Source organism: Diorhabda sublineata, chromosome 6 (genome assembly GCF_026230105.1).
Source record: "Diorhabda sublineata isolate icDioSubl1.1 chromosome 6, icDioSubl1.1, whole genome shotgun sequence".
Taxonomy (NCBI): domain Eukaryota; kingdom Metazoa; phylum Arthropoda; class Insecta; order Coleoptera; family Chrysomelidae; genus Diorhabda; species Diorhabda sublineata.
In genome coordinates this window covers 10,456,982-10,484,818 of record NC_079479.1, presented here as the reverse complement: position 1 = coordinate 10,484,818, position 27,837 = coordinate 10,456,982, and the positions used below count along the sequence as shown (strand labels likewise).

Genomic DNA, 27,837 nt, shown 5'->3' with positions numbered 1-27,837 from the left:
TCACGTTATCAGCGTGAAATAACGATAGAAGATTAAATATTTTATTATTTTGTGTAAAGTATTCATCATTCTTTTTACTAGCATTTTATAATGGGTGTCTGTAGACCCAAACTGTTTGAGTTGTTGCTCTCTCATACTTTATAACTGGAAGTTTAATGTAATAAACATCATGAAGCGTTAGAAGCCCGCTATTTATCTTGAAACATAAGGTACAACTAGTGCTTTATATATTAAGTAATATTGTAATTTTGCGAATCCATTAATTTAATAAATTTAAAACAGTTAATTAAAAAAATGTAGTGATAAGGTATGAAATTCGTAATATCCGTTTTTCAGTAATTTACAACATGTAATTTTGTTATTTTTATTCATTATTTATATTGTGAATTACCTTTAAATAGTTTTGAATATATAAAAATCTATTTTAGTATAGTTACTTCGACAGCATATTAGTCTAATTTTAATATTTGGTATTGCAAAAATTTATGAAATACAATGTTAAATTATTGTTTTATCTAAATAACCGCCAACTAACGTGACCTTCAAATGCCCTAAGAGCGCTTGTAGACGTCCGTTTTTTTTCCCGCTTACTCAAAGACACAGTGAATGGCGTCCTTCCAATGTAGCAGAATGATACATAAAAGAATCCATACAAAGAAAAATAGAAGATACACAAAAATTGTTTAATCCTTCTCACTTGCAAAATACGAGCTCTACGACATTCCTTCAGGAAAATCAACACATCTGCGAACCGTCTGCTTTAACATCTTCAGTTCTATAATAATAAAATACCGAACGGACTGAACTTCTGCATCAATACAAATTGTACAATAAGTGTTGATACTAACACCGACGATTCCTCAACATACTAATTATGTTGTTTGTTTTGAGAATAAATAATTATTTCTTCTCAATTGTATTTTTTCATTTAGCGCACGGAAAAAAATTAAATTGTCTGTCCGTCTGTTTGTCTCAGGAATCATGTGGCGAGCTCGGATTTTTTGCTTTGACACGATAAAAATTATGGGCATTATGAGGGAAAAAATAATTAAGTTAACCAAAATGTGATCCCATTGGCCAAATGTTCTTAAATAACATGAATTGATGTAAAATGACATCAATTGACGTCAATAGACATCATAAGACATCGATCAACGACAAATGACAATTGACGTTAATTGGCTTCAATGAACGTCAATGTCATTCGAGGTAATTTTTCAATGTCAATGAATAATTAAGACAAAATTATTAAATAAATGAAATTATTGATATTTTTCTTGTACTATTCTACATAGAAACTTTTTACGTTTTATAAAATAACGGTAGAAAATGCGCTATAGTTTCTTTATCCGAGAGTGCGACGACTTTTTTAATTGTTTTGTAAATGTTTGATAAATTTCGTGAACCGCAATACTTTTTAAGGCGCCATCTCTGTATTAGATTGTATAGTTCTCGATAGTGAATACGAAATTTCAAAATCATTCCGATTTAAATCTGCAATATAATTTTTTCTGCTGTCGTACTGTCACTCCATAAATAATTTAAACAATTTTTGTGAAAGGAGGTTAAATATTTCATACAACTAACTTCTATATTGGTATTTGAGCCGATGCCGTTAATAATTCCTCACAGATGTCTCTAAATCAGTCGGTATTTTTTATGGTTCACTTCTGGATTTAACGCGGCCGAGTCATATTTTAAGCCATATTGTAAAATTTTCAACTCACACGCTATTTAATCATTGCTAGTGACGTTCTTATTACCCTAACTTCGGACTCGCAAAGCAAAATTTAATCCTATTATCAACTACTTACGAAATTTATGCTTAGTTCAAATTTTACGTTAAATTAGACAATGTAAAAAGAGTGAAGAATGAATTAAGTTATACGAGGTCTGGCTATTAAATAACGAATAGCAGTGCCTTGGGTATGTAGATATCTTGTCTATGCACGTCCCGAAACACGTTTCCGTCGCGTGTTTTTTTCTCACCGTGTGTGACGAAAACCAGGTGCAACGTATCAATCTCAAATTTCTCGTTAAATTGAGAAAAAAAACTATGGGGACAATTCTCTATCTCGTGCGCGTGTTTTCGAGTGGTGCGTGCAGATCGTCGAATGAGCATCCGGATAATTTCCGAGGCTGTAAACGCCGATAAAGAAAAATTTTACACGAGGAATTACACATAACAAAAGTCTGTGCGAATTTGGTGCTAAAAAATCCGACTCCTGACCAAAAGCTCTTGCGTCAACAGGTCTGCTCAGATTTCCTTGAAAGGTTAGAAAGAGATCCGATTAGACCCGATGGAAGCGGTAAAGCAAAAAACGGCAGAGCTCTTAAAGGCCCTCACCAAAGAAGACTTCCAGCACTGCTTCGATCAATGGAAAAAACGTATGGAAATGTTTGTGGCGAGGGGAAGGGAGTATAATGAAGGGGAGCATGTAGAATAATTTTTATAATAAAACCGTTTTTCGTAACCAGTCTCGTTATTTAATAGCCAGATCTCGTATCTTGAAATTACATAACTAGTTGTTAAGAACTTTCTCAACACAGTTTATAATTGAGTAGAAAAAATCAATTAATTGATTTGCAGTAAGGAAATTCTATATGAAACTACCTGAGATAAAGGAGTAGAAAAGTTGTAATTGGCGTTGGCGTTGGCTAGTTGTGGTTAGAAGCTGATAAATAACTCAAACTCAACATTTAGTAAACTATAATGGACTATTAAGGGATTGACAACAAATGAAAAATTCTATTCTGAAAATATTTCCCCGATAATTTGTTAAAAAAAATGTTATTGAATAGATACGCTATCTCAATATAATATCTCCTTGTTCTCTAGAACTCTATCGAGCAACAGAGTATTGGGATCATGGTTTTCATTATCTACTTCGGTACTTCATTCATCTGCTGTATCGTTTTCCCTTGTCTTCTCATTTCCTGTGCTACTTGTTGTAGCTAAGTTTTCATGGGTTCTTTGCTTTTTTTATCTTTCTGCTTCTGCTATTTTCTTCATTTACTCCATCTCCGCTGATACTGTGTCTTTTTATTCGTTACCCTTCACTTCCATATATTAACCCTTAACTGCATGGCGTGTCGGATATGATACATCGCATTTATAAAACTGCTACTGACATCTGTTGGCTTGTGTAAGAATTTTATTGTGTTGTACGGCGGAGACAACATGTATGATAATATTAAATTTCACCATCATTTATTTCTATGACAGAAGATTTATTACCTTAAATGTGCACAATTACGTATGTTGTGATGTACTGGTTTTTTGAAGTGCTTTTAAGAATAATTTCTGCTTTGTAAAATCATAAAAGTAAATATCAAATATTATTTTTCTTGTATTTGAGGTATGTAGTTTAGTTTTACATCAAGAAATTTCTAAAAATTCCTTATTTACGTGATATCGCATTCAATAAATAAGGCAATGCAGTTATAAAAAAATGTATGGATATATTTACAATAAACATTCTATATTAGAAAATTTTCTTGTCTTTAGATGGAACACAAAATGGAATGATGGAACATAAAAGATAGAAGAAAAAGTAGACATATGGAAAAAGATAATAGTCACAGAGTAGAGTGAAGCAATTAATGAAGAAAACAATGGTAAGGAAAACAATGATAAAAAAGATAAAAATTGAGGTAATTACAGAAAAGTTCAAACAGGAACCAATAAGAAACAAAATAATTGAAAGATGTTTAAACTGGTACGGACACATAAAGAGGAGAACACCACAAAGTCTAATAAGAAAAGGGATATGAGGAATAGATATAAGAAAAGAATAACGAGTTGGAAAAGCAGTAGTAAAAAAGGGGGTAAACAATATAAAAATTGAATGAAGTAGCAAATAATCGGGGAAACTGGAAAAAATAGATAAAAAGTGAATGAAAACTAAAGTCCTAATACTCTGACATTCAAAAGAGCATGAAGAATTCGAGAGAAGACGAAAAGGTATTTGACATAGTCAATAAAAATGACATACAGAACATTCTAGAGTACAGAATGGACGAGAAACTAATAAAGATATATTAAATGTTATTAAATAAAAAAAATTAAAATTATTGTATGTATATAATTGCGTTCGATATAAATGTTTTAATTTATCAGATTCAAATTATACTCTGTATAGCGGAAATCGGTACATAAATGATGTGAAATGAAACGAAAAATTTCTGTTTTGATCTCATGGAAACTCCACAATTTTGAGGTTCTGTTAGGCGTCGCTCAATTATCTCTCTACGAGGCTTTTCTTTAGTAAAATATCAATTATAATGTTGATGAAATTCCGTCTGTGTCTGTAGATACAAAAGCATAGAATTTTGAAATTACCTTCGTATAATATTCATTCATTATATATTATTATATAATTACGAACCAGTCTGTTAGTCACTTTAATTCCCCAAATGAACCGAAAGGCAGACGTTTTAGTTAATGTTACTCCTATTATATCAAATGACTACCCTATTCTCGTGTAAATGGTTTCGTGAATAATTGGGGTGAAATAATTCATAATTTCGAGATTCTGTGAGTTTTTTATTAACTGTGTTTTCAAAATAAGAGTTATTCGTATTTGAATGTGAAATTAGTTAGAGAAAAATCACCAAAATAAACAATCGAAATATTCATACATTTTAATTCATAAAAAAATCTAATATTAACAGTTTATTAGTGGACTGTCAGAGGTACGTTAAACAATGTATCGTAAAATGCCCTTTTCATCTCGAAGCTTGACAAGAACTTTGTCTACTGTCGGAAATTCTTTTCTAAAGTCTTTCTTTCAAATTATTTTTTATCTGAAATTTTGATTTTGCTGAAGCTTTACGTGCTCCTTGAAACTCGCTTCATTATACTACTAAAATCCCGGATCCCAATGCATTATTTCAATAATTTTAGAAATTTTCAGGGACACAATGCCCCTTCAGTATTGAAAGAGTTAATCTCTGACCAACACTTTGAGAATACTGGATTCATAAAATCCTAACAGTGATCAAAATACTACTGAACTGTATCGTTAACATAGATTTTTTGGTCTGACATTCATAGTATAATCCGAGCGTTGATTAGAATCTAGAATATTGTTATTCAAAATAAATGAGATCGGCTGAAAAGTAACGATACCCTTGAGAAAGTTTTTCAGCTCGGAGAATATAATATGCCCAATAAAAAAATGAATCCTTGATACCGCAGAAAGTTTCTAACGGGATTATCGACTCTAAATTCGGGTTGTTAAAAGTAAAAATAAGCAATGGTAAATAGAATCCCTCCTTGAAAAAAATAGAACTAGAGGAGAAGAGAGAAACTTTTTAAAGAAACTCAAAAGATTTTAACAAGTTTTGAGTGAAAAATATTAAAATCCCGCAAGCCAAACACAGAATAATAAACAAGGTCGAAAATCTAATTAAATGAAAAACTCATTTCATATTGGATATTTTTAAAAAAAAATTAGATGAAAAACTTCGTCATTTATACAGTGAGTCCTTAAAGTAATACATTATTAGCTAAATAAACAGTAAATATTAAAAATTTCGAAAATTTAATATCAACTCGAGAGTTTACTTATATGAATGTTGAAAAGCAGAGAGAAACTCTATTTAAAAACTTCACAGATTCTAGTTTTGAGTGATAAATATTATAAAATCTTAGACATAACAAGCAACGCCAAAAATCTTATCTGATTTTATTTTGTATAATTTTGAAATTGATGCTTTATAAAAAATTGCTCAGAATATTTCTGTTGTTAGATAGCAAATTCAGATTTTTTTATTTCGCAGGAAAGCCATTTTAAGTCTTATAATTTTGTTTTGTTTCACAAGAACTTTATTGTAATTGCATTTTTTTTTAATTTTTTTAATTTCCACTTTAAATCTAGGATACATATTTGATATTCCCTCCTTAAATTTTTCCAGTAAAAACTCATGAGAAATATTATAAACATCTTAAACGTTATTATTTTTTTTAAATCCAGAAAAAGTGATACAAAATTCTACTTGAAACTATATTCTTAAGACAAGGCGTTATTGGTCAAAATTCTAATTATTTTTCAACTCAAAAAATGTTGAGGCTTCATCAGATGTAGAAAAATTTTCGTAAAAATAATGGCAATAATAGCATTAAAACAAGGTCTCTCGATTCTAGAGCATCAATTCCTAAAATTTGGAACGGAGTGTATTTATCCAAAGTGTACTTGAAGAATGTTGTCCTAATCTCTTTTGGACTATCATCCTTCTTCTTCTTAGCGTGCCGTATCAAGTCCCCTTGACGTTGGCGACCATCTCTATCTTGAGCTAGTCTAAATAAATGTCTTCTCTTATCCCAGTCCCTCATAATCCACTGTGTCCCAAATAATCTATTCTTCTGCATTTAATGTTATCCACCAAATCACGAACCGCCCTGTTAAGGAATGCATCGTTTGTTTGCATCGCTGTCCAAGGTATCTGGAGCATTCGTCTGTATAACCACGTTTCAAAAACCTCTAAGCGATTAATGGTAGATATTTTTAAAGTTCATGTTTCGACACCATATAAGAGAACTGACCATATGTAAAATTTGATATTCCGTTGATTAGAACGCCCGTTTTTTGCACCATTATAATTTTTCGATGATTCTTACGTCGGAACTATCAACTCCTTTTTCCCTTAATATATTAATTAACTTGTCGTGTTGTATTCGATCGAATGCGTTTTCGTAATCGATAAAGACTGCAAATACATCTTTCCGATAGTCCCGGCATTTTTGTAGTAATATATTCAGTGCAAAAAGTGCTTCTCGTGTTCTCAACCCATTTCTGAAGCCGAATTGAGTTTCGTTTTGATCTTCTAGCGTGGATGATTCTTAAGAATATTTTTATAGTGTGACTAATAAGGCCTTTTGAATCCCTCTCTGGTAACCATCATTTGATAACTTTATTACATTGATTTTTTCCAGGTAAAGACATATTTTAGAAGATGATCATTCGATTTAACTTCATTTTTTTTCTAAGCACCACCTTACCCTTCAAAAAGAAATCATAAGATAGTAACTTCGAGTCAGACTTAGAAAAGCAGTCAGTCTTCTTTTCTAAGTCTAATTTCGTCGACTTTATTTTGGATCCTTTTAAATTTGAAATATGTTTAAATTTGGAATATGTTGATGATTAAAGACACTCCCGACTAATCAAATGTCTTCTTCACACTTTTCTATGACTTAAGCAGAGCTCGATAAGCCTGAAACTTTCCGTAACCTTTTTCATACATACTATTCTACACCCTCACTTTTCTCTTTTTCAATTCATTACCTTTTTCAATCTTCAACTTCAACAAACGTACTCCGGTCTGTGAATCGATATCGTTACTTACTAATATCTATTTAAAAGAATATTCTCATAAACGGACTTCACTGGCACCAAACAGCAACAGCCAAAAATCGAAGATAGCAATAAGAAGAAGCGTGCTACAAGGATGTGTATTATCTCCCATACTATTTAACCTCTACTCTGAGGCAGTTATTAGCGAAGCCCTCGAGAATACAACTGCAGGCATAAAAATTAATGGAAACAATATTATAAACAATCTTCGTGGTGGTGGCCGGTAGCCTACCAGAACTTCAATCTCTTATAGACGTTATTGTAGAATATAGCGAGAAATTCGTCTTTTATATGAATACTTCTATTGGTTTTCTCAAAAATACAAAGAAATCATAAGACTCCATGGAGAGATCATTGAACAAGTGTCATCTCTAAGATACCTGGGCACGCTCGTCAACCAGCATTGCGACCCAAAACTCGAAATCAGATCGAGAATTGAGCAAGCGAGGAAAACTCTGAATAACATGAGGACATTTCTGACAAACCGCAACCTCAGCCTGGAACTCCAGACCAGAATGCTTCGCTGCCGAGGACCGAGAAAGCGATTTGCAGATTGCTGCTTTGAGAAGCGGAGTGCTTTTGGAGGTAGCTCCTGCATGATCTGGGGTGCAATTTCTTTAGGAGCACGTCCGCCCCGGGTACATTTGTAGAAGCGACCGTGTTCACAAAAGAAAAGTGTGTAACAGCTGATAGATGTATCGAGGAGATTTTAGCAATTTGTGTGGTAACTTCGTAGATCTATGCTGAAGACCGAGAGAGCGATTTGCAGATTTCTGCTTTGAGGAGCATGCATCTTTCCTGTTCTTCTGTACGGATGCGAAAGTTGGACCATGGATGGGGCCACAGAGAAGAAAATTGATGTGTTCAGAATGTGCGTCTACAGGTAAATGCTGCGGATATCTTGGACGGAATATAAGACAAACATAAAGGTCTTAAAGCAAATGGGTAACTTCTCACGATGATCAAGGAGAAAAAGTACACAAAATGGAATTTAAACCAGTTTATTACAAACGATCATTAAATTGGAACTCTTTTTGGCCATCAAGTATTTTTTTGAAGGTTGGAGAGTACGTTGCAGCCGCCATTCTAATGCAGTTGTCCAAATGTCCAAAAATCAGTCAGCCTTTTTTTATATTTGTTTTTTATGAATTTCATACTTGAAAGAGATGCTTCAAACAAGTATGTATAACAGAACTTAGCTTTCAATTTCAATGCAACTTTAACCATAATTGGATACTTTTCTTTGGGGACTAGAGACCAGACATTTTCATAGGCATTTTAGATACAGGTCCTTCTGAAAATCAACTTCTATTTCAACGTCATCTACACCAAAATGTTTTACAACACAAGCTAAAAAATCTTCTTCATCGATATATATAAAGGGAAAGTTAACGAACTGTACCACAATCAATAAGCATTTAAAAACTTGGACTCAAATTGTTGTCTTAAATCTGAAAGAATTTCCACGTATTCTTGGTTATTGGTGGGGTGTTGTGGAGGATTTTGTTTGTCAATGATCTACTCCAGACTAGGAAATTGCTTGTATTCAAACTGGGTTATATTCTTTTCCTACTGCTCGAGCTTTTTTGAAAATGATGTTACATCTGAAATCATTCCAACGATGTTCTTATCTTTGCCTTGAAGCTGCAAGTTTAAACTATTCCACTTTTCAGTTATATCAGTAAGAAAGAAAAAATCTTGTAGCCATGTGGGATCTTCCAGTTCGGTGAGATGCACACCTTAACCACTGCAGGTAGCAACTCTTTGAAACGTTGCATAACTCTACCTCTACTAATCCAACGAACGAACTAAGGAATTAAAAAGGCTTAATACGCCTAACCTAACCTCTTTACGCCACTGCTTAAACTGAAAATTATATCCATTTTGTCGAATTAGTATACGAAGACGCTAAGCAACTGAAATTCTAAATAAAATACATTGCAGTAGTCTAAACAACAGATGTAGCTAATTACGAAAAAAGCATATATAAACTTAATATGGCCTTGTTATTTTCAACTTTAAATAAACTTTAGTTTCATTTAGGAGAAGAACGAAACTTATGAAAGCAAAGAAAGGAGAAGGTAAAATGAAAATATTAGATGGAATAAACAAAGACGTCAAGCAAGAAGATTTATTATAACTTCATTGTATGGAATGAAGACTTGTTTGAGAAAAGTTTGAGAAGGAAAACAGAGAAAAAGAAGCCAATTAATCGCCTACGCGCTCTATAAGATTGTTCAATACATTCTGTCATTAAAGAAGAGCTATTAGTTTCTCGTTTTATTTTAGTAATACGAGGGTAGCTCCTTAAGTTCTGAAATAAGCAAATACTCCGATTGAGGTTCCTCCAAAATATGTGATTTGAACGCATCAATCGCTTCTTCAGGTGTAAAAAAAACGTTGACCTCGCAATTTATTTTTGATCTACGGGAATAATAAGAAATCAATGGGTGCCAAACAAGGACTGTACGATGGATGAACCATCAATTCGATGTTTTGACTGTTCAAAAACGTTTTTGTTTGAACTGATGTTTAAGTCTTAGTGGAGAATTATGTCCAATTATTCCGAAAAACATTTACTTCGTGCGTGAACTACTTTTGTTGGATTTGACTCGTGGGAAAGACACATTATACGACATCTGTCACGATCTTTTGAAGCACCACGATTGAATTTTCTCAGCATTTCTTTGCACGAATCGACACGAGCTTTTTCCAGCGATTGTTAAATTATACGGTATCCAACGCGAACAAACATTTTTTACAGCCGAATGTTCATGCAATATTGAATTTATGCAAGTGGAACTAATGCCCAAGTATGTCTCGATGTTTACTTTACCTAGTTTTGTTATTTTCATTTTTAAATGGCATACAAATATTAAATAGAATGCAATATATTAACCTTGCAATAAATTGCTTGCAATTTGCAAAAAAAAGTGATATGAAAACTGGAATCATTTTAGCTGAAACGAGCATTTCGGAAAACCCACGCAAGCAAATTTTTAGAACAACAGTCCCATATACATATCGATTCAGCTCGTCATGTAGGACCCTGTACATTTTGTGACTGGATCAAAGAATATCGATAAACTGGATTAAAAAAATGATCGTCAGTTTGTTGAGGAAAGCCATTATGATTTGCCAAAAGATTTCAAAAATAACAACTTCATTAAAGACTTGAAACATCTGCTCAAACATATCATAGAGAACTATTTGAAAGATATTCACCCAAATATTAACATTGTTATTAGAATAAATTATTTAAAGAATACTATGGGTCAAGAAAGCCTTTCAGCTTTGAAAGTTTCAGTAAAATCAAAATTAGAAAATTTCTGTTTCTTTAATTATTTCTTTTTTTTTTTCAATTTTTGTTTAATGTTCCAAAGAAGTATGAATAAAAGTTTTGGTAATTATCTAGATAAGGTTCGACCCTTCCAATTTTGTTAAAATTTTAGTATGTTATAGAGAAAATTATGCTCAAAAATTTGATGTATATGTTACCGTGAATGACCGAAATTGGAGAATGTCGACTTTCACCGGTGAATGTCAACATTCACATAGTCGCTTGGTGAAAGATCGAAGTATTTTATTACATTGTTGTATATTCGGACCCTGTCCGGTGTGTGTTGACAATCACAGATATGATCTGGTGGAGGTCGAAAACAAAAGAGTCAAAAAACAAGCGACTGGCTCTCTCCCGCCAAATCTTTCGTTCTGCTCGAAGTCAATCAGTTTTGTCAGTCTTAGGCAAGCTTTGATAACGCGAGCAACGTTTTCTTAATTTTTTTTCCGACACCCTTATTTATACAAAATGGATACTGTAGTAAATCGTGATCTTTTTCTTAAAAAGTTAAATGCATTAAACGAGCAGACAATTGTTTTTATTTTTCTCAAGAGAAGTATTCTAAAATAGTTTCTGAAGTGGTTTCTGCTAAAATTAAATGCAACACACCTTTGGATTACAGACCATTAAAACGTTTTGATGTTTTAAAAATTAATGATAAAGAGAAGTTAATTGTACCATTAAAACCAGGGAAAACGAATATACAGTATTATGTTACCAATGAATTATACAGTATGCTATATGAAACTCACACCAGAATAGGCCATGGAGGAAGAACACGTATGCTTAAAGAGTTGCAAGCTAAATACAAAAATATCGCATATGAAGTTGTAATGTTGTATTTAAATTTATGCAAACAGTGTCAAATTAAATACAGTGCACCTAAGAAAGGTATTGTTGTGAAGCCGATGGTTAGTTCTGAATTAAACTCAAGTTGATCTGAAAGATCCGTAGTCAAACAGAGATGGCGAATATAAGTTCATAATGGTGTATCAAGATCATTTAACTAAGATTGTCCAACTACGACCTTTGAAAACTAAAAGAGCTGAAGAAGTTGCGCATCATGTTCTTCCAATATTTTTAACATTTGGTGCACCAGCAATATTGCAATCAGATAATGGTAGAGAATTTAGTAATCAGTCCAACACAAGGTTCAATTGAAAGGGCCAATCAGGGTATACAGAATATGCTAACTGCATGGAAGAACGATAACGATACAAATAAATATATGTAAAGCGCCTTCACATAGTTTTTCAGCTTTGAAGTTCCAGAAAAAGAAAAATAATTTATACATCATAGTTTAGCTTCGCATGTCTTCATTACTTAATGATGACATCATGTATGATAAAATTTGCAGAGAATTTAGTCTAGTTTGCTTACATACGATTATCGTTAGTAAATCTATTAATATTTGTGTTTTTTATTCGTGTTTGACCATGAAAAAGATAAAATTCTATGAATTTTTGTGTATTGCTGTATATTGATTGATATTCTATCATTGTTCTTAGTTAAAATTAATGGTTAGGTTAAGTTAAGTTAGGTTAGGTTCATGTGAAGCGATGCTCGCTAAGAGCGGTACCGCACGCGTCGGGACACCTTCCCATGAAGATTTTCCCACCCACACCAAAAAAAAGTTATGTTAGACATGCGAATCTAAACTATGATGTATAAATTATTTTTCTTTTTCTGGAACTTCAAAGTCAAATAAAAAACTGTTTAATTTCAAGTGATTTTTTATTTTATATTTCGTCCTTCTTGATCGTCTCGCGAAATGTACCTTGCCCATATTAAGTTTAGGTCTGTGCAGGTAAGAATTATAATGTTTTAGGAGTTGTTAGTTTTAGGATTCAACTACGTAATTTAAATACGATTTAGCGAATTAGTTGAATAGATTAAAACGGTTATATACTATCGCATGTTCACTTCAGCGCCTAATCGAACTTCGAACCGAGATACAAATGTTTTGTATTGTATGCATCGCCTTTACACCGAATCACAATTAAACGAACTGCTGTAGAAGGTAAAATAACACGATGCTTTCTAAATCTTGTCCCACATAGCTTCAAATCCTATTCTCCGGAGATAATTTCTATCTAATTTATTTTTATCTCATCTTATCGAATTGTCTTCTGCTTATGTTATATTTGTTAATGTTATCGCGTCATTGATCTAATTTGTATGCCGATATCTATTCTTTTATTCAGTTTTTATTGAGTTAGACAAAGAAAATCGAATTATTGGAGTGAATGAACATGAAGTAGCGGTCGCGGGACAAAATACTAGGACAGTGTTCAACAACAATCAATATTTCATAAATATGCACGGCATTCATACTAAATGAAAAATAATGTTTACTCTCCGTATCAAACATCTAACAAACCGTCAGTCCACATGGACTCATCATCTCCATTGTTTACTAATGAAAACATCGGATCGTAAACATAAATGCATTTTTATTGGCCGAAGCGGTATGTACAGAATTTCTACGAAATTTATTGCGATTGGCGTTGCTTAATGAGATTAATTTAATTCATCAATTTCTTCAAATGAATAGAAATATGGCGTTCTTTAGACCATGGACCTCGAAATTCGTACATAATAATTTCTCAGGTAACTGAAAACCAGTGAAAAAGTTATCAAAATATAAGTGAAAACAAAGCTGAGGATATCTTCGGCATAAGCGAAGCTTTCGCAATGAGTATGTAAATAATTTGTTCGAAATATTCCTGCCAGACAGTCTGCGATAAGCAGTGGCGACGTTTGGTGAAATTATTTGCGTCATATAAAAGACTACCGAAGTTCTAATAGACGAAAGGGGTACAAAAAGGGCTCAGTACACGTCTGGTATCCTGTTTAAGCCAAACTCCCTTACAGGCAGGTACATTTTACTCGTCTTTTTACGTTTTATAATTTAATATTCAGTTGTAGCAAGTTAACGAGGTATAATCATGTGCTTAGGAAAAATAAGATTGTCTCATAATATTTTTATGTGTAGTATTTTTCTTAACATTACTTATTGCGTGGTTTCGTTTCAATAATAATCAATACCCGTGGGCCGCTTAAAGTCACCGCGCGCTTTTGTTTTGTTGCTTATTATTATAAGCGTAAAATAAATATTAAAACAAATGAATAAATTCATTCAACGTAGTGTAATGAAGAAGAAAAAGATTCAACGAAAAAAAAAGCCCCAAATAGCTCATCGAAAATATGACGAAATTTACATAAGTTACGGTTTTACATATTGCGGAGACGAATCTTATCCTACCCCAAAATATCTTGTGTGCGGAGAAATGTCAGGTAAAAAAATCGATGGTGCCCAGTAAACTATAACTTAATTCGTGCGGTTTTTTTTCAAAATTTGTAAGTTTATTTAAAAAAAACATGTACAATAGTATTATTCAAGTATTGCCCATTTGAAGCTTTGGTCTTTTCCCACCTTTCTGGCAATTTGTGGATCCCATCCCAAAAGAACTGCGCCGGCTTGGCAGCCAATAATGGGCGTTCTGCATCGATCGGAACAAATGGTAGTCACAAGGGGCAAGGTCTGGGCTATAAGGCGGGTGAGTTCTTAAACGGAATAGCAGCGTGGGTCATCTAAGTTGGAATTTCTGAGAACCGTTGGCGATATTCATACTGAATATACTGTTTACACCATCACTACACCAACACTAATAATTATAGTGTCTGACACGCGTTTCGATAACCAAGTTATCGTCTTCAGAGACTGAAGGTAAACTAAAATAACTTGACTTACTTGTTTTATACTAAATTTTCCCACCAATAAGCCACCTCCCGCGAAAAATTAATTCCAGCGGGAAAAAACTCCTTGGAGGGAATATTCATGTTTATTCTTTGACTATTAAACTAAGGAGTGGGCTGTAAGGAATTGGCCCTTTGTCCCTATTTACAATTCACCTAGGTCTTAATGAAACTACCGCAGCCAGAATGAAGAAGCGACGAAACCATGCGATAAAAAGTTTGGTTTGGAGGAAGGCAAATTTCAAAAGACGTACAAGATGTTGTATTGGTTAAAGTTTCAAAAGAACATATCTCTGAATTGGCTGGTGCTGCATGTGCATGTGATCTGGACTTTTGCTTGTCTTTAGAGATGAAAAAAACATTCAAGTCGTTCAATGGTGGACGTATTCGTGTTTACAGAATGTTTGGATATCAATCGAAAGTTTACCTCAATATTTATATTGCCATCGGTGAATCAAAATCATGATTCTATTTACCAACATGATAACTGTTCTGTCCACATCTGTCCTTCTCCTCCTCCCATTATTCTTCAAAGGATGAAGAGACACCATTTATATTTGATTCCGCATCTTTTCGGCATGATTCAGCCTCATATTTATTAAGGATATTGTTTAGTCTACCCATCCAGCTATAGATCTGCCTTTTGGGCATTTGCCTTCTACTTTCCTTTCTATGATTAATCGTCCATTATCCCTGGTCTTCCTTCTAGGTACTGCAGATACATGCGGTTGATTCTGGTTAGCAGCCTTGTACTTGGACCAAGAAAACTTCTATTCGGTTTTTTAACCTAACCTAACCGCCCGCATAATTCAACAGTAATAATTTATTGAAAAATTCATTTTTTCCTATCTTTTGATTGTACAGGTTGTATCTATGAAAGTTACGGATTATTAACCATTGGGCATGAGCCTTCCCTGGCTTTTATTTAGTAGTTCAGAATTATTTATTTCGTCAAACACACGTACGTAATTATCCAATTAATGTTCGAATATATAATTCAGAAAATACACTTAAATATAAGTTCTGATCTTATAAATCAAAAACGAGGGGTCCTATGATGTCACTCTCGAATTTTTTGCATCAAGAACGTCCCGTATATAGTAGTGGTTAAAATATAGTATTCAACACGCGTTTAATAACTGTTACCCACGCGGATATGGTTGAATCTTTGAATTAAAGAAGGAATTTTAAGTAATTATTTATCCATATTCTTTGGTTTGCTATTATAAGGACTATATTATTATCAAATTTAATGGATTGGGGATCAAAATTTATTAAAAAAATAATAGATTAGGTACAAAAATGTTTAATTCAGTTAGAATATCGAATCCCGTTTCTTTTATTATATCCGGAAGTAGCATGTCAAAATAATTTATTTCACATCGCTTCCCACGTGTGCATATTTTTCATATGTCTTGTAAATCACATCGCCCCTTCAACGTCAACTTTTATTATCATATACTTTCTTGGAAACTGGCGTATCTTGTTTTATTTTCCTTTTTACATTCATATTTTTGTAGTTCAGTTCGATGTTATGCTTTTAGTTTCAAATTTGATACATCCCGTATAAATAGAATCCTGTTCCAAACTTCGATTCAAAAATAGAATATAGATCTCGAATAGCACAAAAAAATACAAAATTCGAACCGAAAAATCTTTATTTTCATACCGAACCCAGCTAATTTTTGTAAATATAAATATCATTAATTTGAAGGAACCGCTGTGATTGAAATGTTTTCCTATCTCCTTTGCGTGCCTCCTTCATAATTGGAACCGAACAGAAATTTACTGTCAGAGAAGGATTATGTATTATACTTCAAAGTCCAAAGCTGGATAATGACTGAAACGTCAAAACAAGCAATGATAAATGACATATGGAGTCGAAATTACAAAATATTTCTCGAAACTAATTCCGGATATAAGTCAAAGTTGATTCGGCGAATAAATAAATTTGATAAATAAAATATGGAAAAAAAAATCCACGATAAAAACAATCATCCTACCTCAATACCTCACCAACGCACGAAAGTCTCACAGGATATTCCGAAAATAATTAAATTTCCACGAAGTAGTTTACGTATCACTAAATATAGCGATTTAATGAGAAACCGACAACTCCTACAATGACATATTCACTAGATAATGACATAAAACATAACCGCACATTTCTAGGGAATTCTTTGTTTTACTTGGTAATTTTTGACTGGCACTCCGTTACCGAACGAATAAACTGCCGTAACGAGGAGTGACTACCGAACCATCTCGAAAAGTTATTGATCGCGCGCTCTCTCCTGCTTGCAATGAGCAACGGCAGGGACAGCGAAGCGGCTCTGACATTAGTACGGAAGCATGCTACAACTGGGTCATTAGTAAGAGGAATATAATCAGGGATGAATTTATCAATCAAAATATTGTCGTTTGAAAGTATGATCAATTTCCAGAATATTCAACACGGATAGACAGAATTATTTTAATTTAATAGAATATCGAAATCACTAAAACGGGTGCTCACCAAATGAGGTGGTACGTTGCCATATTTTTATATACGAAAATGACAACGTTGCTTTAAATTTGCAACTGACTTTTTACACATTTAAACTTTACAACACGCTTGTCAAAGATTAACGACAATGCAATAATTCGATCAAAATATTTTGTTGATTCTGCACAATTATTGTAAATCGATTGTGCCTTATTATTTAATGGTGATAAACGGTTATTTATAATTGTAGTACTGCTAAGTACATCAGAAGACGAAGATTGATAATTGATTGATAAATTTTTAATAGGTAATTTCGTACCATTCTTTGGATTTTAGCGGTAACAAATTATGTGGCAGCTTGAGCTTTTCCCAAAATCTTTGGTGTAGTTCTCATAATTTCATCGCTTTCAGTACTATCACACGTATTCGTAGATAAAGTTGAGGAAATGTCCGGATACAGTAATATTTTATTCAAAAAATTGACAATATAAATGACATGACATCTATTTTCATAGCATGCTCCTTAAGAAAACGTATCCTATTTTTAAAGAAATTGTATAATGTACTGCCTATATTTAATGGCATCACTCTTTCAATCCTAAATATATTTCGCTAATGCTATAGGTTTTTTTGTTTTTTAATTGACTAAATTTGTGTAAATAGACCAAATAAAGTCTTACGTAAATAAAAATTTGTTTGTAATTTAATTAAAACAAGAAGTTTAAGTTAAGTTAAGTAAGAGGGATAGAGCTACTGGGCGAACAACGCAGTCGCGCAGTCCCAGTCTTATAAAAACGAAATGCAACCATCAACATATACGTTAATATCGAAGACCGGTTTAAAAAAACAAAATGTCCTGAAAAAGTGGAAGTAATTTGGAATTTTTGAAATATTAATAGTGAACACACTGTTTTTACTACCGCTACATCAACACTCACATTTACACTGTCTGACACGCGTTTCGATAACCAAGTTATCGTCTTCAGAGACTGAAGGTAAACTAAAACATAATTACAAAACTTACCTGTTTTGTTGCTTAATTTTACCACTAATAAACCTTCTCCCGCGACAAACCTCCTTGGCAACCTCGACAATTTATTATTGGATACATTTTTAACAATTTTACATTATTAATAATTATGTCAAGATGCTCTGGAAGACGTTGAAATTAGAATTCAAATTAATGGGAAAATCTTAAACAATATTACACCAATGAAGATATTCACCAGCTGTTAAAATAGAAGTTACGGACGACTTAAAATGAACTACAGTAAAATAAAATTCATGGTAATATCAAAAACTAGTATTAATAATGTGCCGCCAGCAGCTTAAATCAAAGTCGCTTCTTACAAGAAATGACCTTAACCGGAGAACACGCTGGAGAATAACACAATGCTATGTTTTGACTACCCTACTTTAAGGTGTTGAGAACTAGACTTTGAAGGTCGCCAGCATGCGTAAGGTCCTTAAAATACCATGGGCGGATCGGGTGACCAACGACGAGGTGCTAAGACGAATGAACAGAAAACGAGAACTATTAACCATTGGAAAGAGAAGGAAAGCTTCCTACTTTGGCTACATTTTTAGAAATCAAAAATATGCCTTGTTACAGCTGATCATGGAAGGGAAGATGGAAAGCAGGCGCGGCCTGGGTAGAAAAAGATTTTCATGGTTGAAAGACTTTCGAGATTGGTTCCATATACGTGATGCCGTAAATCTAATACGCATAACTGAAGATCGTGAGGAATTCCAAAGGATGATTGCCAACCTTCATTGAAGCTGGTACTGGAATAAGAAAAAGAATTTCAAGATTATGACTAGCAGCGTCATCGGCAATACTCAATTGTCCTCGATTCCTCGATTAAATGAGTTATGTGCTCTTTAAACCGGTTAATAACTGATCTCTTAGTCTGCCCAATATACTTCTCGTCACAGTCACCACAGCTAATTCCATATATACCAATATTTTTTGCAAATTTGATATTTTATCCTTAGGATTACCCAGCAATTGTTTTAATTTAATTTATAAACCAATTTAAAACCCACTCTGCTAAATAATCCTTCCAATACTTTTGTATAAACAGGATTGAAAGGTATCAGAACAAATTTTTCTTGATTTTCATTTTGAGTTTGGAAAAAAGTGATTTCGCATAGAGATTTCTTAAGCATATATAAGACGATTAATTAACTGATAAGTGAATTAATTGATGTACCATGTACAAGTTCCATTCAGTATTTTCCTCATGACGTCAAATTTCGAAAAATATGTCAACTAAGAATAAAACTCCATCAGTCAGCAAAAGAGATTTGAATACTGTCAAAAGTTTGAGAAATAAAAATCGTTTTTACTTGAAAACAGATAAAAAAAACAAGGTTGTTGTAATTGAAAAGAAAGATTATTTCGAAAAAGTGGACGGCTTAATCGAAACAGAACCATACACCAAAATCTCAAAGAATCCACTGAATAAAATGATTACAATTGTTGAAGACACACTTAAAAATTGTAAGAACCTTGTCACCGGTACTCTCAGGATTAAGTTATCCATAAATAACCCATTATTATCAAAGCTCTATCGCTTTTAAAAAATTCACAAATATGGGAATGCCTATTTCTTAGAGTTCATCAACAAAGTGAAGATGGGGAAATTTTAATTTCCTTTGATGTAAATTATTTCCCAGCGTACCAATCCCGCAGACCTTGAGGACTTCCAGAGATCTAATAATTTGGGAGCTGATATAATAGAAGAATATTTAGAGTTAACAAAAATATGTATGGAAAAAAACTATTTCCAGAACAATAACGAATTACAAGCAAGACGAAGGCACAGCAATTGGGCAACTGCCTATCACCGTTGAAGGCTGAACTGATCATGAGTCATTTTCCAAAGCAAATCAGTCAAGAGTTTCAGTATTTTCCCAGGAAATGGCACAGGTATGGCAGTGGATGATATTTTCGCCATAATTAATACGAAGAAGGCAAACGTAGACGAATTCATTTTGGAACTCAACTCAAAATATCCATCTATAAAGTTCACCTATGAAATGGAGAATAATGAACAGTTACCATTCTTAGATACTTTCGTAAGTATGAAAAGTGATAGGCTAGAATTTGATGTATTTAGAAAAAAACCACTACGTGCAGATATATCCCGGCTGATTTTTTTCATTGTATCCAACATAAGATGACCAGTCTCCAATATCTGTTACATCGGTTAATTCACTTTCCATTTACCATCGAGATACGAGGTCTGGCTATTAAATAAAGAGACTGGTTACGAAAAAGGGTTTTAATATAGAAATTAATCTACATTCTCCTTCTCTAGCTGCACACCTTTCCATACGTTTTTTCCATTAATCGAAGCAGTGCTGGAAGTCTTCTTTGGTGAGTGCCTTTAGGAGCAGACCCGTTGACGCAAGAGCTTTAGGTCGGGAGTCAAATTTTTTGGCACGAGATTTTGTGTGTAATTCCTCGTGTAATATTTTTCTTTATTGGCGTTTATAGCCTCGGCAATCATCCGGATGCTCATTGGCGATCTGCACGTACAATTTGGTTGAATTTGGTCACTGTTTCCGGAGTTGAAACAGTCACATGGCGAACTGGGAGCTGGTTATCTTCAGTGTTGCACTGAGTAGCACTCAGTTGAAGTTTTTTTTAATTGAGCGATAAATTTGAGATTGATACGTTGCTCCTGGTTTTCGTAAAAACACGTTCGTTTCAAACTACTACTGCACAAATACTATAATAGTGACAGAATCGTGTTTTGGGACGTGCGTAGACAAGATATCTAGATACCTAACGCACTATTCGTTTTTTACCCTACTTGTTTAGGGTGCCCCCAGGCGCGCAGTCTCGGTATTTAATAGCCACACCTCGTATACAATAATGGAAAGAACCTTTATTGAGGATGTATCTGTACTCAACGGTTATGATTGTGAATAGGTTAATTAATCATCACATATTAGGGAAATTTCTATTTGAAACCACTTTTTTCCAAACTCAAAATGAAAAACAAAAAACTTTTGGTCTCATACCTTTCAATCAATCAAAAGGATTGGAAGACATATTTAGCAGAGTGGGTTTTAAATTGGTTTATAAATTCAACAATACATTAAAACAATTGTTGGGTTTTAGTTTACCTTCAGTCTCTGAAGACGATAACTTGGTTATTGAAACGCGCATCAGACAGTGTGTGAGTGTTGGTGTAGTGGTCGTTCAAACAGTGTGCTTAGTATGAAAGTAGAAGATGATTAATTATATAATATTATATTTTAAACTGTTTTAGAAGCCAGAATGCAAGACCAAATTGTCATTGCAGGTGCAACAAATCATTATATGAAATCTTAAGTGAATAAGTAAGCTAAAAAATGAATAAACATACATTTTTCAATTGTTTTTTACCAAAACATTCGTTTTTTTAGTGTAGATTAACAAAAAAAAATATCATGAACTGCGTTTGATGCTTTGTAAAAAAGTTATGAACGATTATATGCGAAGAAGTGCGTTTATGATCTCATTTATAGTTATAAAACTACATGAAATATCCAGGCTAGATATTTCCCATATTTTTTTTATAAATCCGCCGTAAAAACGAAGATTTTAAAAAAAATTCATCGAAATCGAATGATGTTTCGATTTTGTAGTTCCAAAAAACGAGGGGACCGCGATAGTATAAAAAGTATCTAATGATTATATTATTTATTTCATACGACGATGTTTGATTCACTTTTCATATTAAAACACTCATTTTGGCACAAAATTGCACAAAAGGAGATTTAGAACGCAACGACGATTGATTACTACACTTTTTTGTCGCGAAATGAGTCCGTAATCCGGCCCTTCCGGCTACAATGGAATTTTAAAATTTGGCGAAAGTGCATATGGCAGGACTCGTTTGATGTTTATTTTTATATATATTTTTTTAGTAGCAGGCGGTTTATTTATTCCAAATAATTGCTAGGAAAGTCTATTTATCTATTTCTTTTGTTACTTTTTGTTCTAGAACTTTGTAGAGTTTTATTTAGGTGTATAAATGATTTGTGTGAACATATTTTGGTTTTTAAATAAATAGTTGTAGTGTAAAGAACGAATTGGTAAATTAGGAAATTATTCAAGTGATATTTATAAGTAAATTATTGTAAGTTAAGTGTATTGTTTAGTGAATAAATAAATTAAGAGCATAAGTGAGCAACAGTGTTTATTAATTAACCCCACGAATAGAAAGAATGTAAATAAATACGAAAAACGTTACATTGATTTTTTTCTTATTGGAAAAGTCAATATTTGCTGATCGTATCATGTTACGATCGTATTATTTCCATCAGTATTTGTCAAATTGCACGTCTGCTATGTCAAGTTTCTTTAAAAATTTCAAACGCTTCTCGGCTCATAATCATTGTTCTTTTTTATATTCGAACTAAGTAGAAAATGGTGGTGGCACATAAATTCTAAGTCTTGATTCGAAGTAACCGTTTTTTTTCTTTCGAATGGTATTCATGGTCATTTGAGCAGGTTTACACTCTAAGGGGACGAAATACACTATGCACACACGACAAATAAACTTTTGTGATTAAATCGTACATAAAAGTGAAAAAAAGGTCTCATAACTTATGCCCCAACCCTCGTTAATAATATCTGCCCGAACACAATCCTCTGAATTAATATAAATAGCTGAAAACGATAAAGAAACAATTTCAACCATAATATATTTATTCAAAAAAGAAGCACGAATAAAAAGCGGTTATGTCGTAAAAACAATAAAAGACTTAAACACTGTGTACATGAAATTACGTAAATACTGAAAATTATTTCACTATATTTTTCAATTTTTCAAAATCTGTTACAGAATTACGAATAAATCTGTCAAAATGGTGAAGCTGTCAGTGACGAGCATGGCGGAAAGTTCCGTTCCAATCCGCATTGGAACGGAAATATCAGGGTCGCTAGTTTGAATGCTCCAGAGGTCACTTACAATAGAAAGTCCAAGAGAGAACTATATCATAGGACTGCCACCGATACTTCGTAAAATCAATAATCGGATTTTTTTAATTGAAAATAACTGTGATAATACGCAATACCATTTTCAGAACTTTGAATTAATTAATAAAAATGCTACCATCGTGTTATTTTATAAAAGGTAATTGACAATACGTTCGATTGGAATCAACCATTTCATATAGTCTTTGCCAGCTAGATTATGTGCGTTTTCGTACTGGAAATGAGGTAAAATTAAATACCAAAGTGTACTAACTTAATATATTCCGAGCTTTCGATGAATACATAAGTATTCGAAAGATCGGAATATATTAAGTTAGTACAGTTGGGGGTTAATTTTACCACATTCCCAATACGAAAACGCATACATATATCTGGCTATTAAATAATGAGACTACGCCCCTAGAGAGCGCCCTAGACGGGTGGGATGAAAAACGAGTAGTGCGTTGGGTATTTAAATATCTTGTCTACGCACGTCCCAAAACCCGAACGTGTGACGTATCAATCTCAAATTTTTCGTTAAATTGAATAAAACTCCGACTGAATTCTATAAAATGTTGCAAGAGACCAATGAGGACAATTCACTATGTATTTTTGAGTGGTGTGCTTTAGTGAATGCCGAGAGAGAATTGAAGATTACCAGCGCCTAGGTCGCCCTGTGACTGTTTCAACTCCGGAAACAGTGACCAAAATCCACCAAATTGTGCGTGCAGATCATCAAATCAGCATCTGGATAAAGATAAAGAAACGGAATTACACAAAAGTCTGGGAAGTTGGTACCAAAAAATTTGACTAAAGACCAAAAGCTCAACCGGTCTGCTCAAATTTCCTTGAAAGGTTAGAAAACCTTTGAAAGGGATGCGATTTGATTCGATGGAAGCGGTAAAGCAAAAACAGGCAGTAACTTGAAATGGAACGAAGTCTTCACCAGCTAAATTGTGAGATTTTTCGTATTGGGATTGTGGCAAAATTGAAAACCAAAAATATAACAGTTACTACAGTTTGTTGTTTGATTTTGCCAAAATCCCACAACGAAAACACCTTAAGAAATTTCTGTTTCATATAGTCAAACTAAGGTCCAAACGGGGTCTTATATACCGCTTTAGATGATTTATATTTTGTCGGTGAGTGCGACAAGTTGAAACTTGCAAGTACCAGTACTGATTTGTTTTTGATTATTATTTAGTTTGAGTGAAGTACATTTAAGAGTCGTTTTCGTTTCAATAAATTCACACTTATGAGTTTTTGAAATGGATAAAATTAAGAAACTATCTGTCGAAACTCGTGCAAATGTAATTAAAAATACCTCGCCGCATCATGTACTACAACGGGAAAAAATATTTTTCCACCAGAAGCTTTGGCGACAGAAAACTTTCAGGACGACCTTAGATAACCAAAACTGTTCAAGAGTGGGTGAGTTTTATGATGAGTCAAAGTGTGAGGAGAAGAGTGTTTATGCGCAGGTCAAAAAAAAGAACGGATGCTAGATCCATGTGTAATTCAGACTGAAAACACGAAGGGTGATGGTTTGGTGTTGTTTTGGTGAAAGGGCGACGGAATACCTCGTTAATAACGCATTTTTTTTTTGTAAAAAATGAAAAAGAAAACAGCGTTGGACAAAGCTACGCATTATTTCTGTCTAACCTTTAAAGGGAAGCCAACTCTTTGTGTCGAAAATTGTTTTGAGAAGTTCCAAGAACCATCAAATTATAATTATACACCAAACAAGGACTGTACGGCGGATATCCCATCAATTCGATGTTTTTTACTGTTCAAAACGTTTTTGTTTGAACTGAAGAAAATGATCACCCGTTTTTTTTTGGATAACTGGACATGTCGCTACTATTTCATCAGAACAACGGTCAATCCTGAATAGTACATCATTATTTGTTTGCCAAATATGTGCTAAAAAATCATGGAAGCTAATCGCAGAAGACGAATCAATTTATACTACGACTCTCTCTCTCTCTCTCAAAGTTCAGTTCAAACAAAGACAAAGAACAGTCAAAACATCGAATTGATGAGTCCTTGTTTGGCAACCAATGACTTCTCATTCCCGCTGATCAAAAATAAATTGCAAGGTCAACATTTTTCTACACCTTTAGAAGCGGTTGATAGGTTTAAATCACATGTTTTAGAGGGACACCAAACGCATCCAAAAGTGTATTGATATCAATGGAGAATATTTTGTAAAATAATAAAGCCATATCCAATTAAAAATATTCGTTTTTATTTGTTTATCTCAAAACCTAAGTAATTCTCGTAGTCCAATTGGCATAAATACCATTGGAAAATGCCACGTTTATTTGCCCAATATCTTAAATCGTCAGATTTCGAACTTTATACCAGTCATTGTTTCCGAAGATCCGAAGCCTCTAACTTGGCAATTGCAGGCAGTTACTTGGTTACAATAAAACGTCATGGGGGTTGGATATCATCTATTGCGAAGGGCTAGATTAACAAAGGTCTTAAGAAGAAAATTGGTTCAAATGTTTTATTCAAAGAGATTTCAACCATCAATATCATCTTCTTCTGGTTTACGTGATACAAACAAATCATCATCCTACAGAATTGAAGTTACTGGTGACCAAAACGTTGAACAAAACTTCGTGTCAACTGAAAATACATACGAACAAAAAATATACAATCTCAGCTGAAATTTTGAGGTTATATTCAAAGTCTTCGACTTTCGTAGGCCAGTAACGTGGTTCAAATGTTTTATTCAGAGATATTTCAATCATCGACAACGTCTTCTTCTGATTTACATGATACAAACAAATCATCATCCCACAGAATTGAAGTTACTGGTGACCAAAACGTTGAACAAAACTTCGTGTCAACTGAAAATACATACGAACAATAAATATACAATCTCAGCTGAAATTTTGAGGTTATATTCAAAGCTTTCGACTTTCGTTGGCCAGTAACTCGTTACCAGCTGCTTCTACTATCTTCAAAGTAACTTTTTCTGTCAAAACGACGTTTTTACTTTTTTTATTTAAGACTAACAGTAACGGGTCGTTATTGCCAACATTGATAATTAAATTTTCTCAGTACATCACATGCTTAAGTATCGAACTTAGATGTTATAGGTTAGTTAAAAATGGACAATGCAAAGGAATTGATATTTGCTATATAGAAAGTATAAGTATAAAAAAAAGTAAAAGGAATGTACTGATACAGTGAAGGAAACGATTATTTCGTTTTGTTGGACATTGTAATTTGTCATATTTCCATAATTTACTGCTCATTGCATCGATGCAGTCTCGTATATGATATTCCGATAACTAACGGCATTAATACAACAATTACGGTAGCTATCAATTATTGAATCTGATTGTTATCCTGTAGAACGTTATGTTAACGGTATTAGTCAATTAATGCATCTACCAGATTATCTACGAAGTATACTATTGCATTAAACCTGATTATAATATGTATCAAACAACAAGTGATTTTCTAGCATATAAATCGTCCCAGAAAATCGACCACGTGCCCAAAATGCAGGTATTTCATACTGTATTCGTTCAAATTATTTTACTTATGTATAGGAAACGGCGGCATTCGTAAAACCAGCTTCCAAACACGCGGGCGTTTAAAAGTTTCCACGGCAACATCAACGACCTGGGAAACGTGGAGTCTATTCTTAATCTAACTTTTTCAGAATTGTTCTGGAAGGAGTAGGTGTATACTAAGACCAACAAGATTCTATATACGAGGATGGTATCCGAAATACCTGACCTAACAAAGAATACACAAAAGTTTTGGAAAAAATTATAATTATCATTCAACGTAATCTCCTTTTAGCTCCATAAATTTTTCCCAGCGATGTTTTATAATAAGAATCGTCAAGCTGCCATTAACTGCCCGTAGCAACCCTCCATTGTTGGAGACTCTTTGACCCCCAAGGCATTTTTTCAAGTCTGGAAACAGAAAATAATACGAGGGTGTTAAATCTGGTGAATAGGATGCATGAGCAGGTTGTGTGAGCTGGTGCATTGTCTTGGTGGAACAACACTTTCATCTTAGCCAAATGCGGCCGTTTTTACTCAATTTCTTCGCTCAAAGTTTTCTACATTGATATCAAAACAAGGTCTCAATCAAATAATTCCTGAAGCTTGCGATGCTTTGTACAAAGGTCTACAGAAAGATTATTTAGAGGTAAGTTTTGCATAAGATATAAAAATATTATAACTAATATAGAAATCTGTTCAATTTTACTAAATCTTTGAGCTTTTCTTCAGTTTAACGAAAAAGTAACATAAGCTTTTGGAAGAAGTTTCACCTCTGTAAGAAATTCTTCATGATCTTATAAACAGAACTAAATATCTATAAGAAAACATTTTTGATGATGTTGCTGCTATGAAGAAAACACAATTGTAAATCATGGAAAATGGTGTGGCTAAGTCGAGACACTTAGAATCAATTGAATGTGTCGCTAAGTTGAAAGGGTTTTAGCATATAGTTGATTAGATGATCCGGTGTTTGTTTGAACGTTTGGTTGATTAGATGATGCTTGAATGTGTGGCTGAGTGGAAAAGGTTTCAGCGCATATATACCAAGACTTGCGAACGAATTGAATGATTGACCCGACTTCCTTACCTCGCAATAAAACTGTGCAAACACGATCGACAACGATTTATCGAATAGATTTTCAAGTATTTTCCTATAGCTTGCATCAACCAAAACATATGCGCCGATTTTTGTACATACATTGGAAAAAACTACGCTAATAAATTATGCAGATCGTTTGCGCTGTTTTATCGGTGCCGTGTATACCAACCATAAAGTACAGTTGGTATTACTTAATATATTACTTTTCTTATTTTGATTTATCACTACATTTTTTAATCAAATCAACTATTTCATTTAAAGTAGTTCCAGTGAAATTTGCATCACTTTTCTTGTC

At 33.4% G+C, this 27,837-nt stretch overlaps 1 protein-coding gene across 7 annotated transcripts in view; it reads right to left on the bottom strand.

Moving 5' to 3' along the window:
• Positions 1-27,837, bottom strand: part of LOC130446011 (hemicentin-2-like) — a 251,683-nt gene that overhangs the window by 194,359 nt on the left and 29,487 nt on the right. Inside the window, exon 1 of one of the 7 annotated variants that reach the window (XM_056781976.1) lies at positions 16,458-16,716. The exons of the other annotated variants lie outside the window; for them this stretch is intronic. The gene's annotated coding sequence lies outside the window, so the exon portion shown is untranslated. Of the gene's footprint in view, positions 1-16,457; positions 16,717-27,837 lie in introns of those variants that run through there. 7 annotated transcript variants of the gene reach the window in all.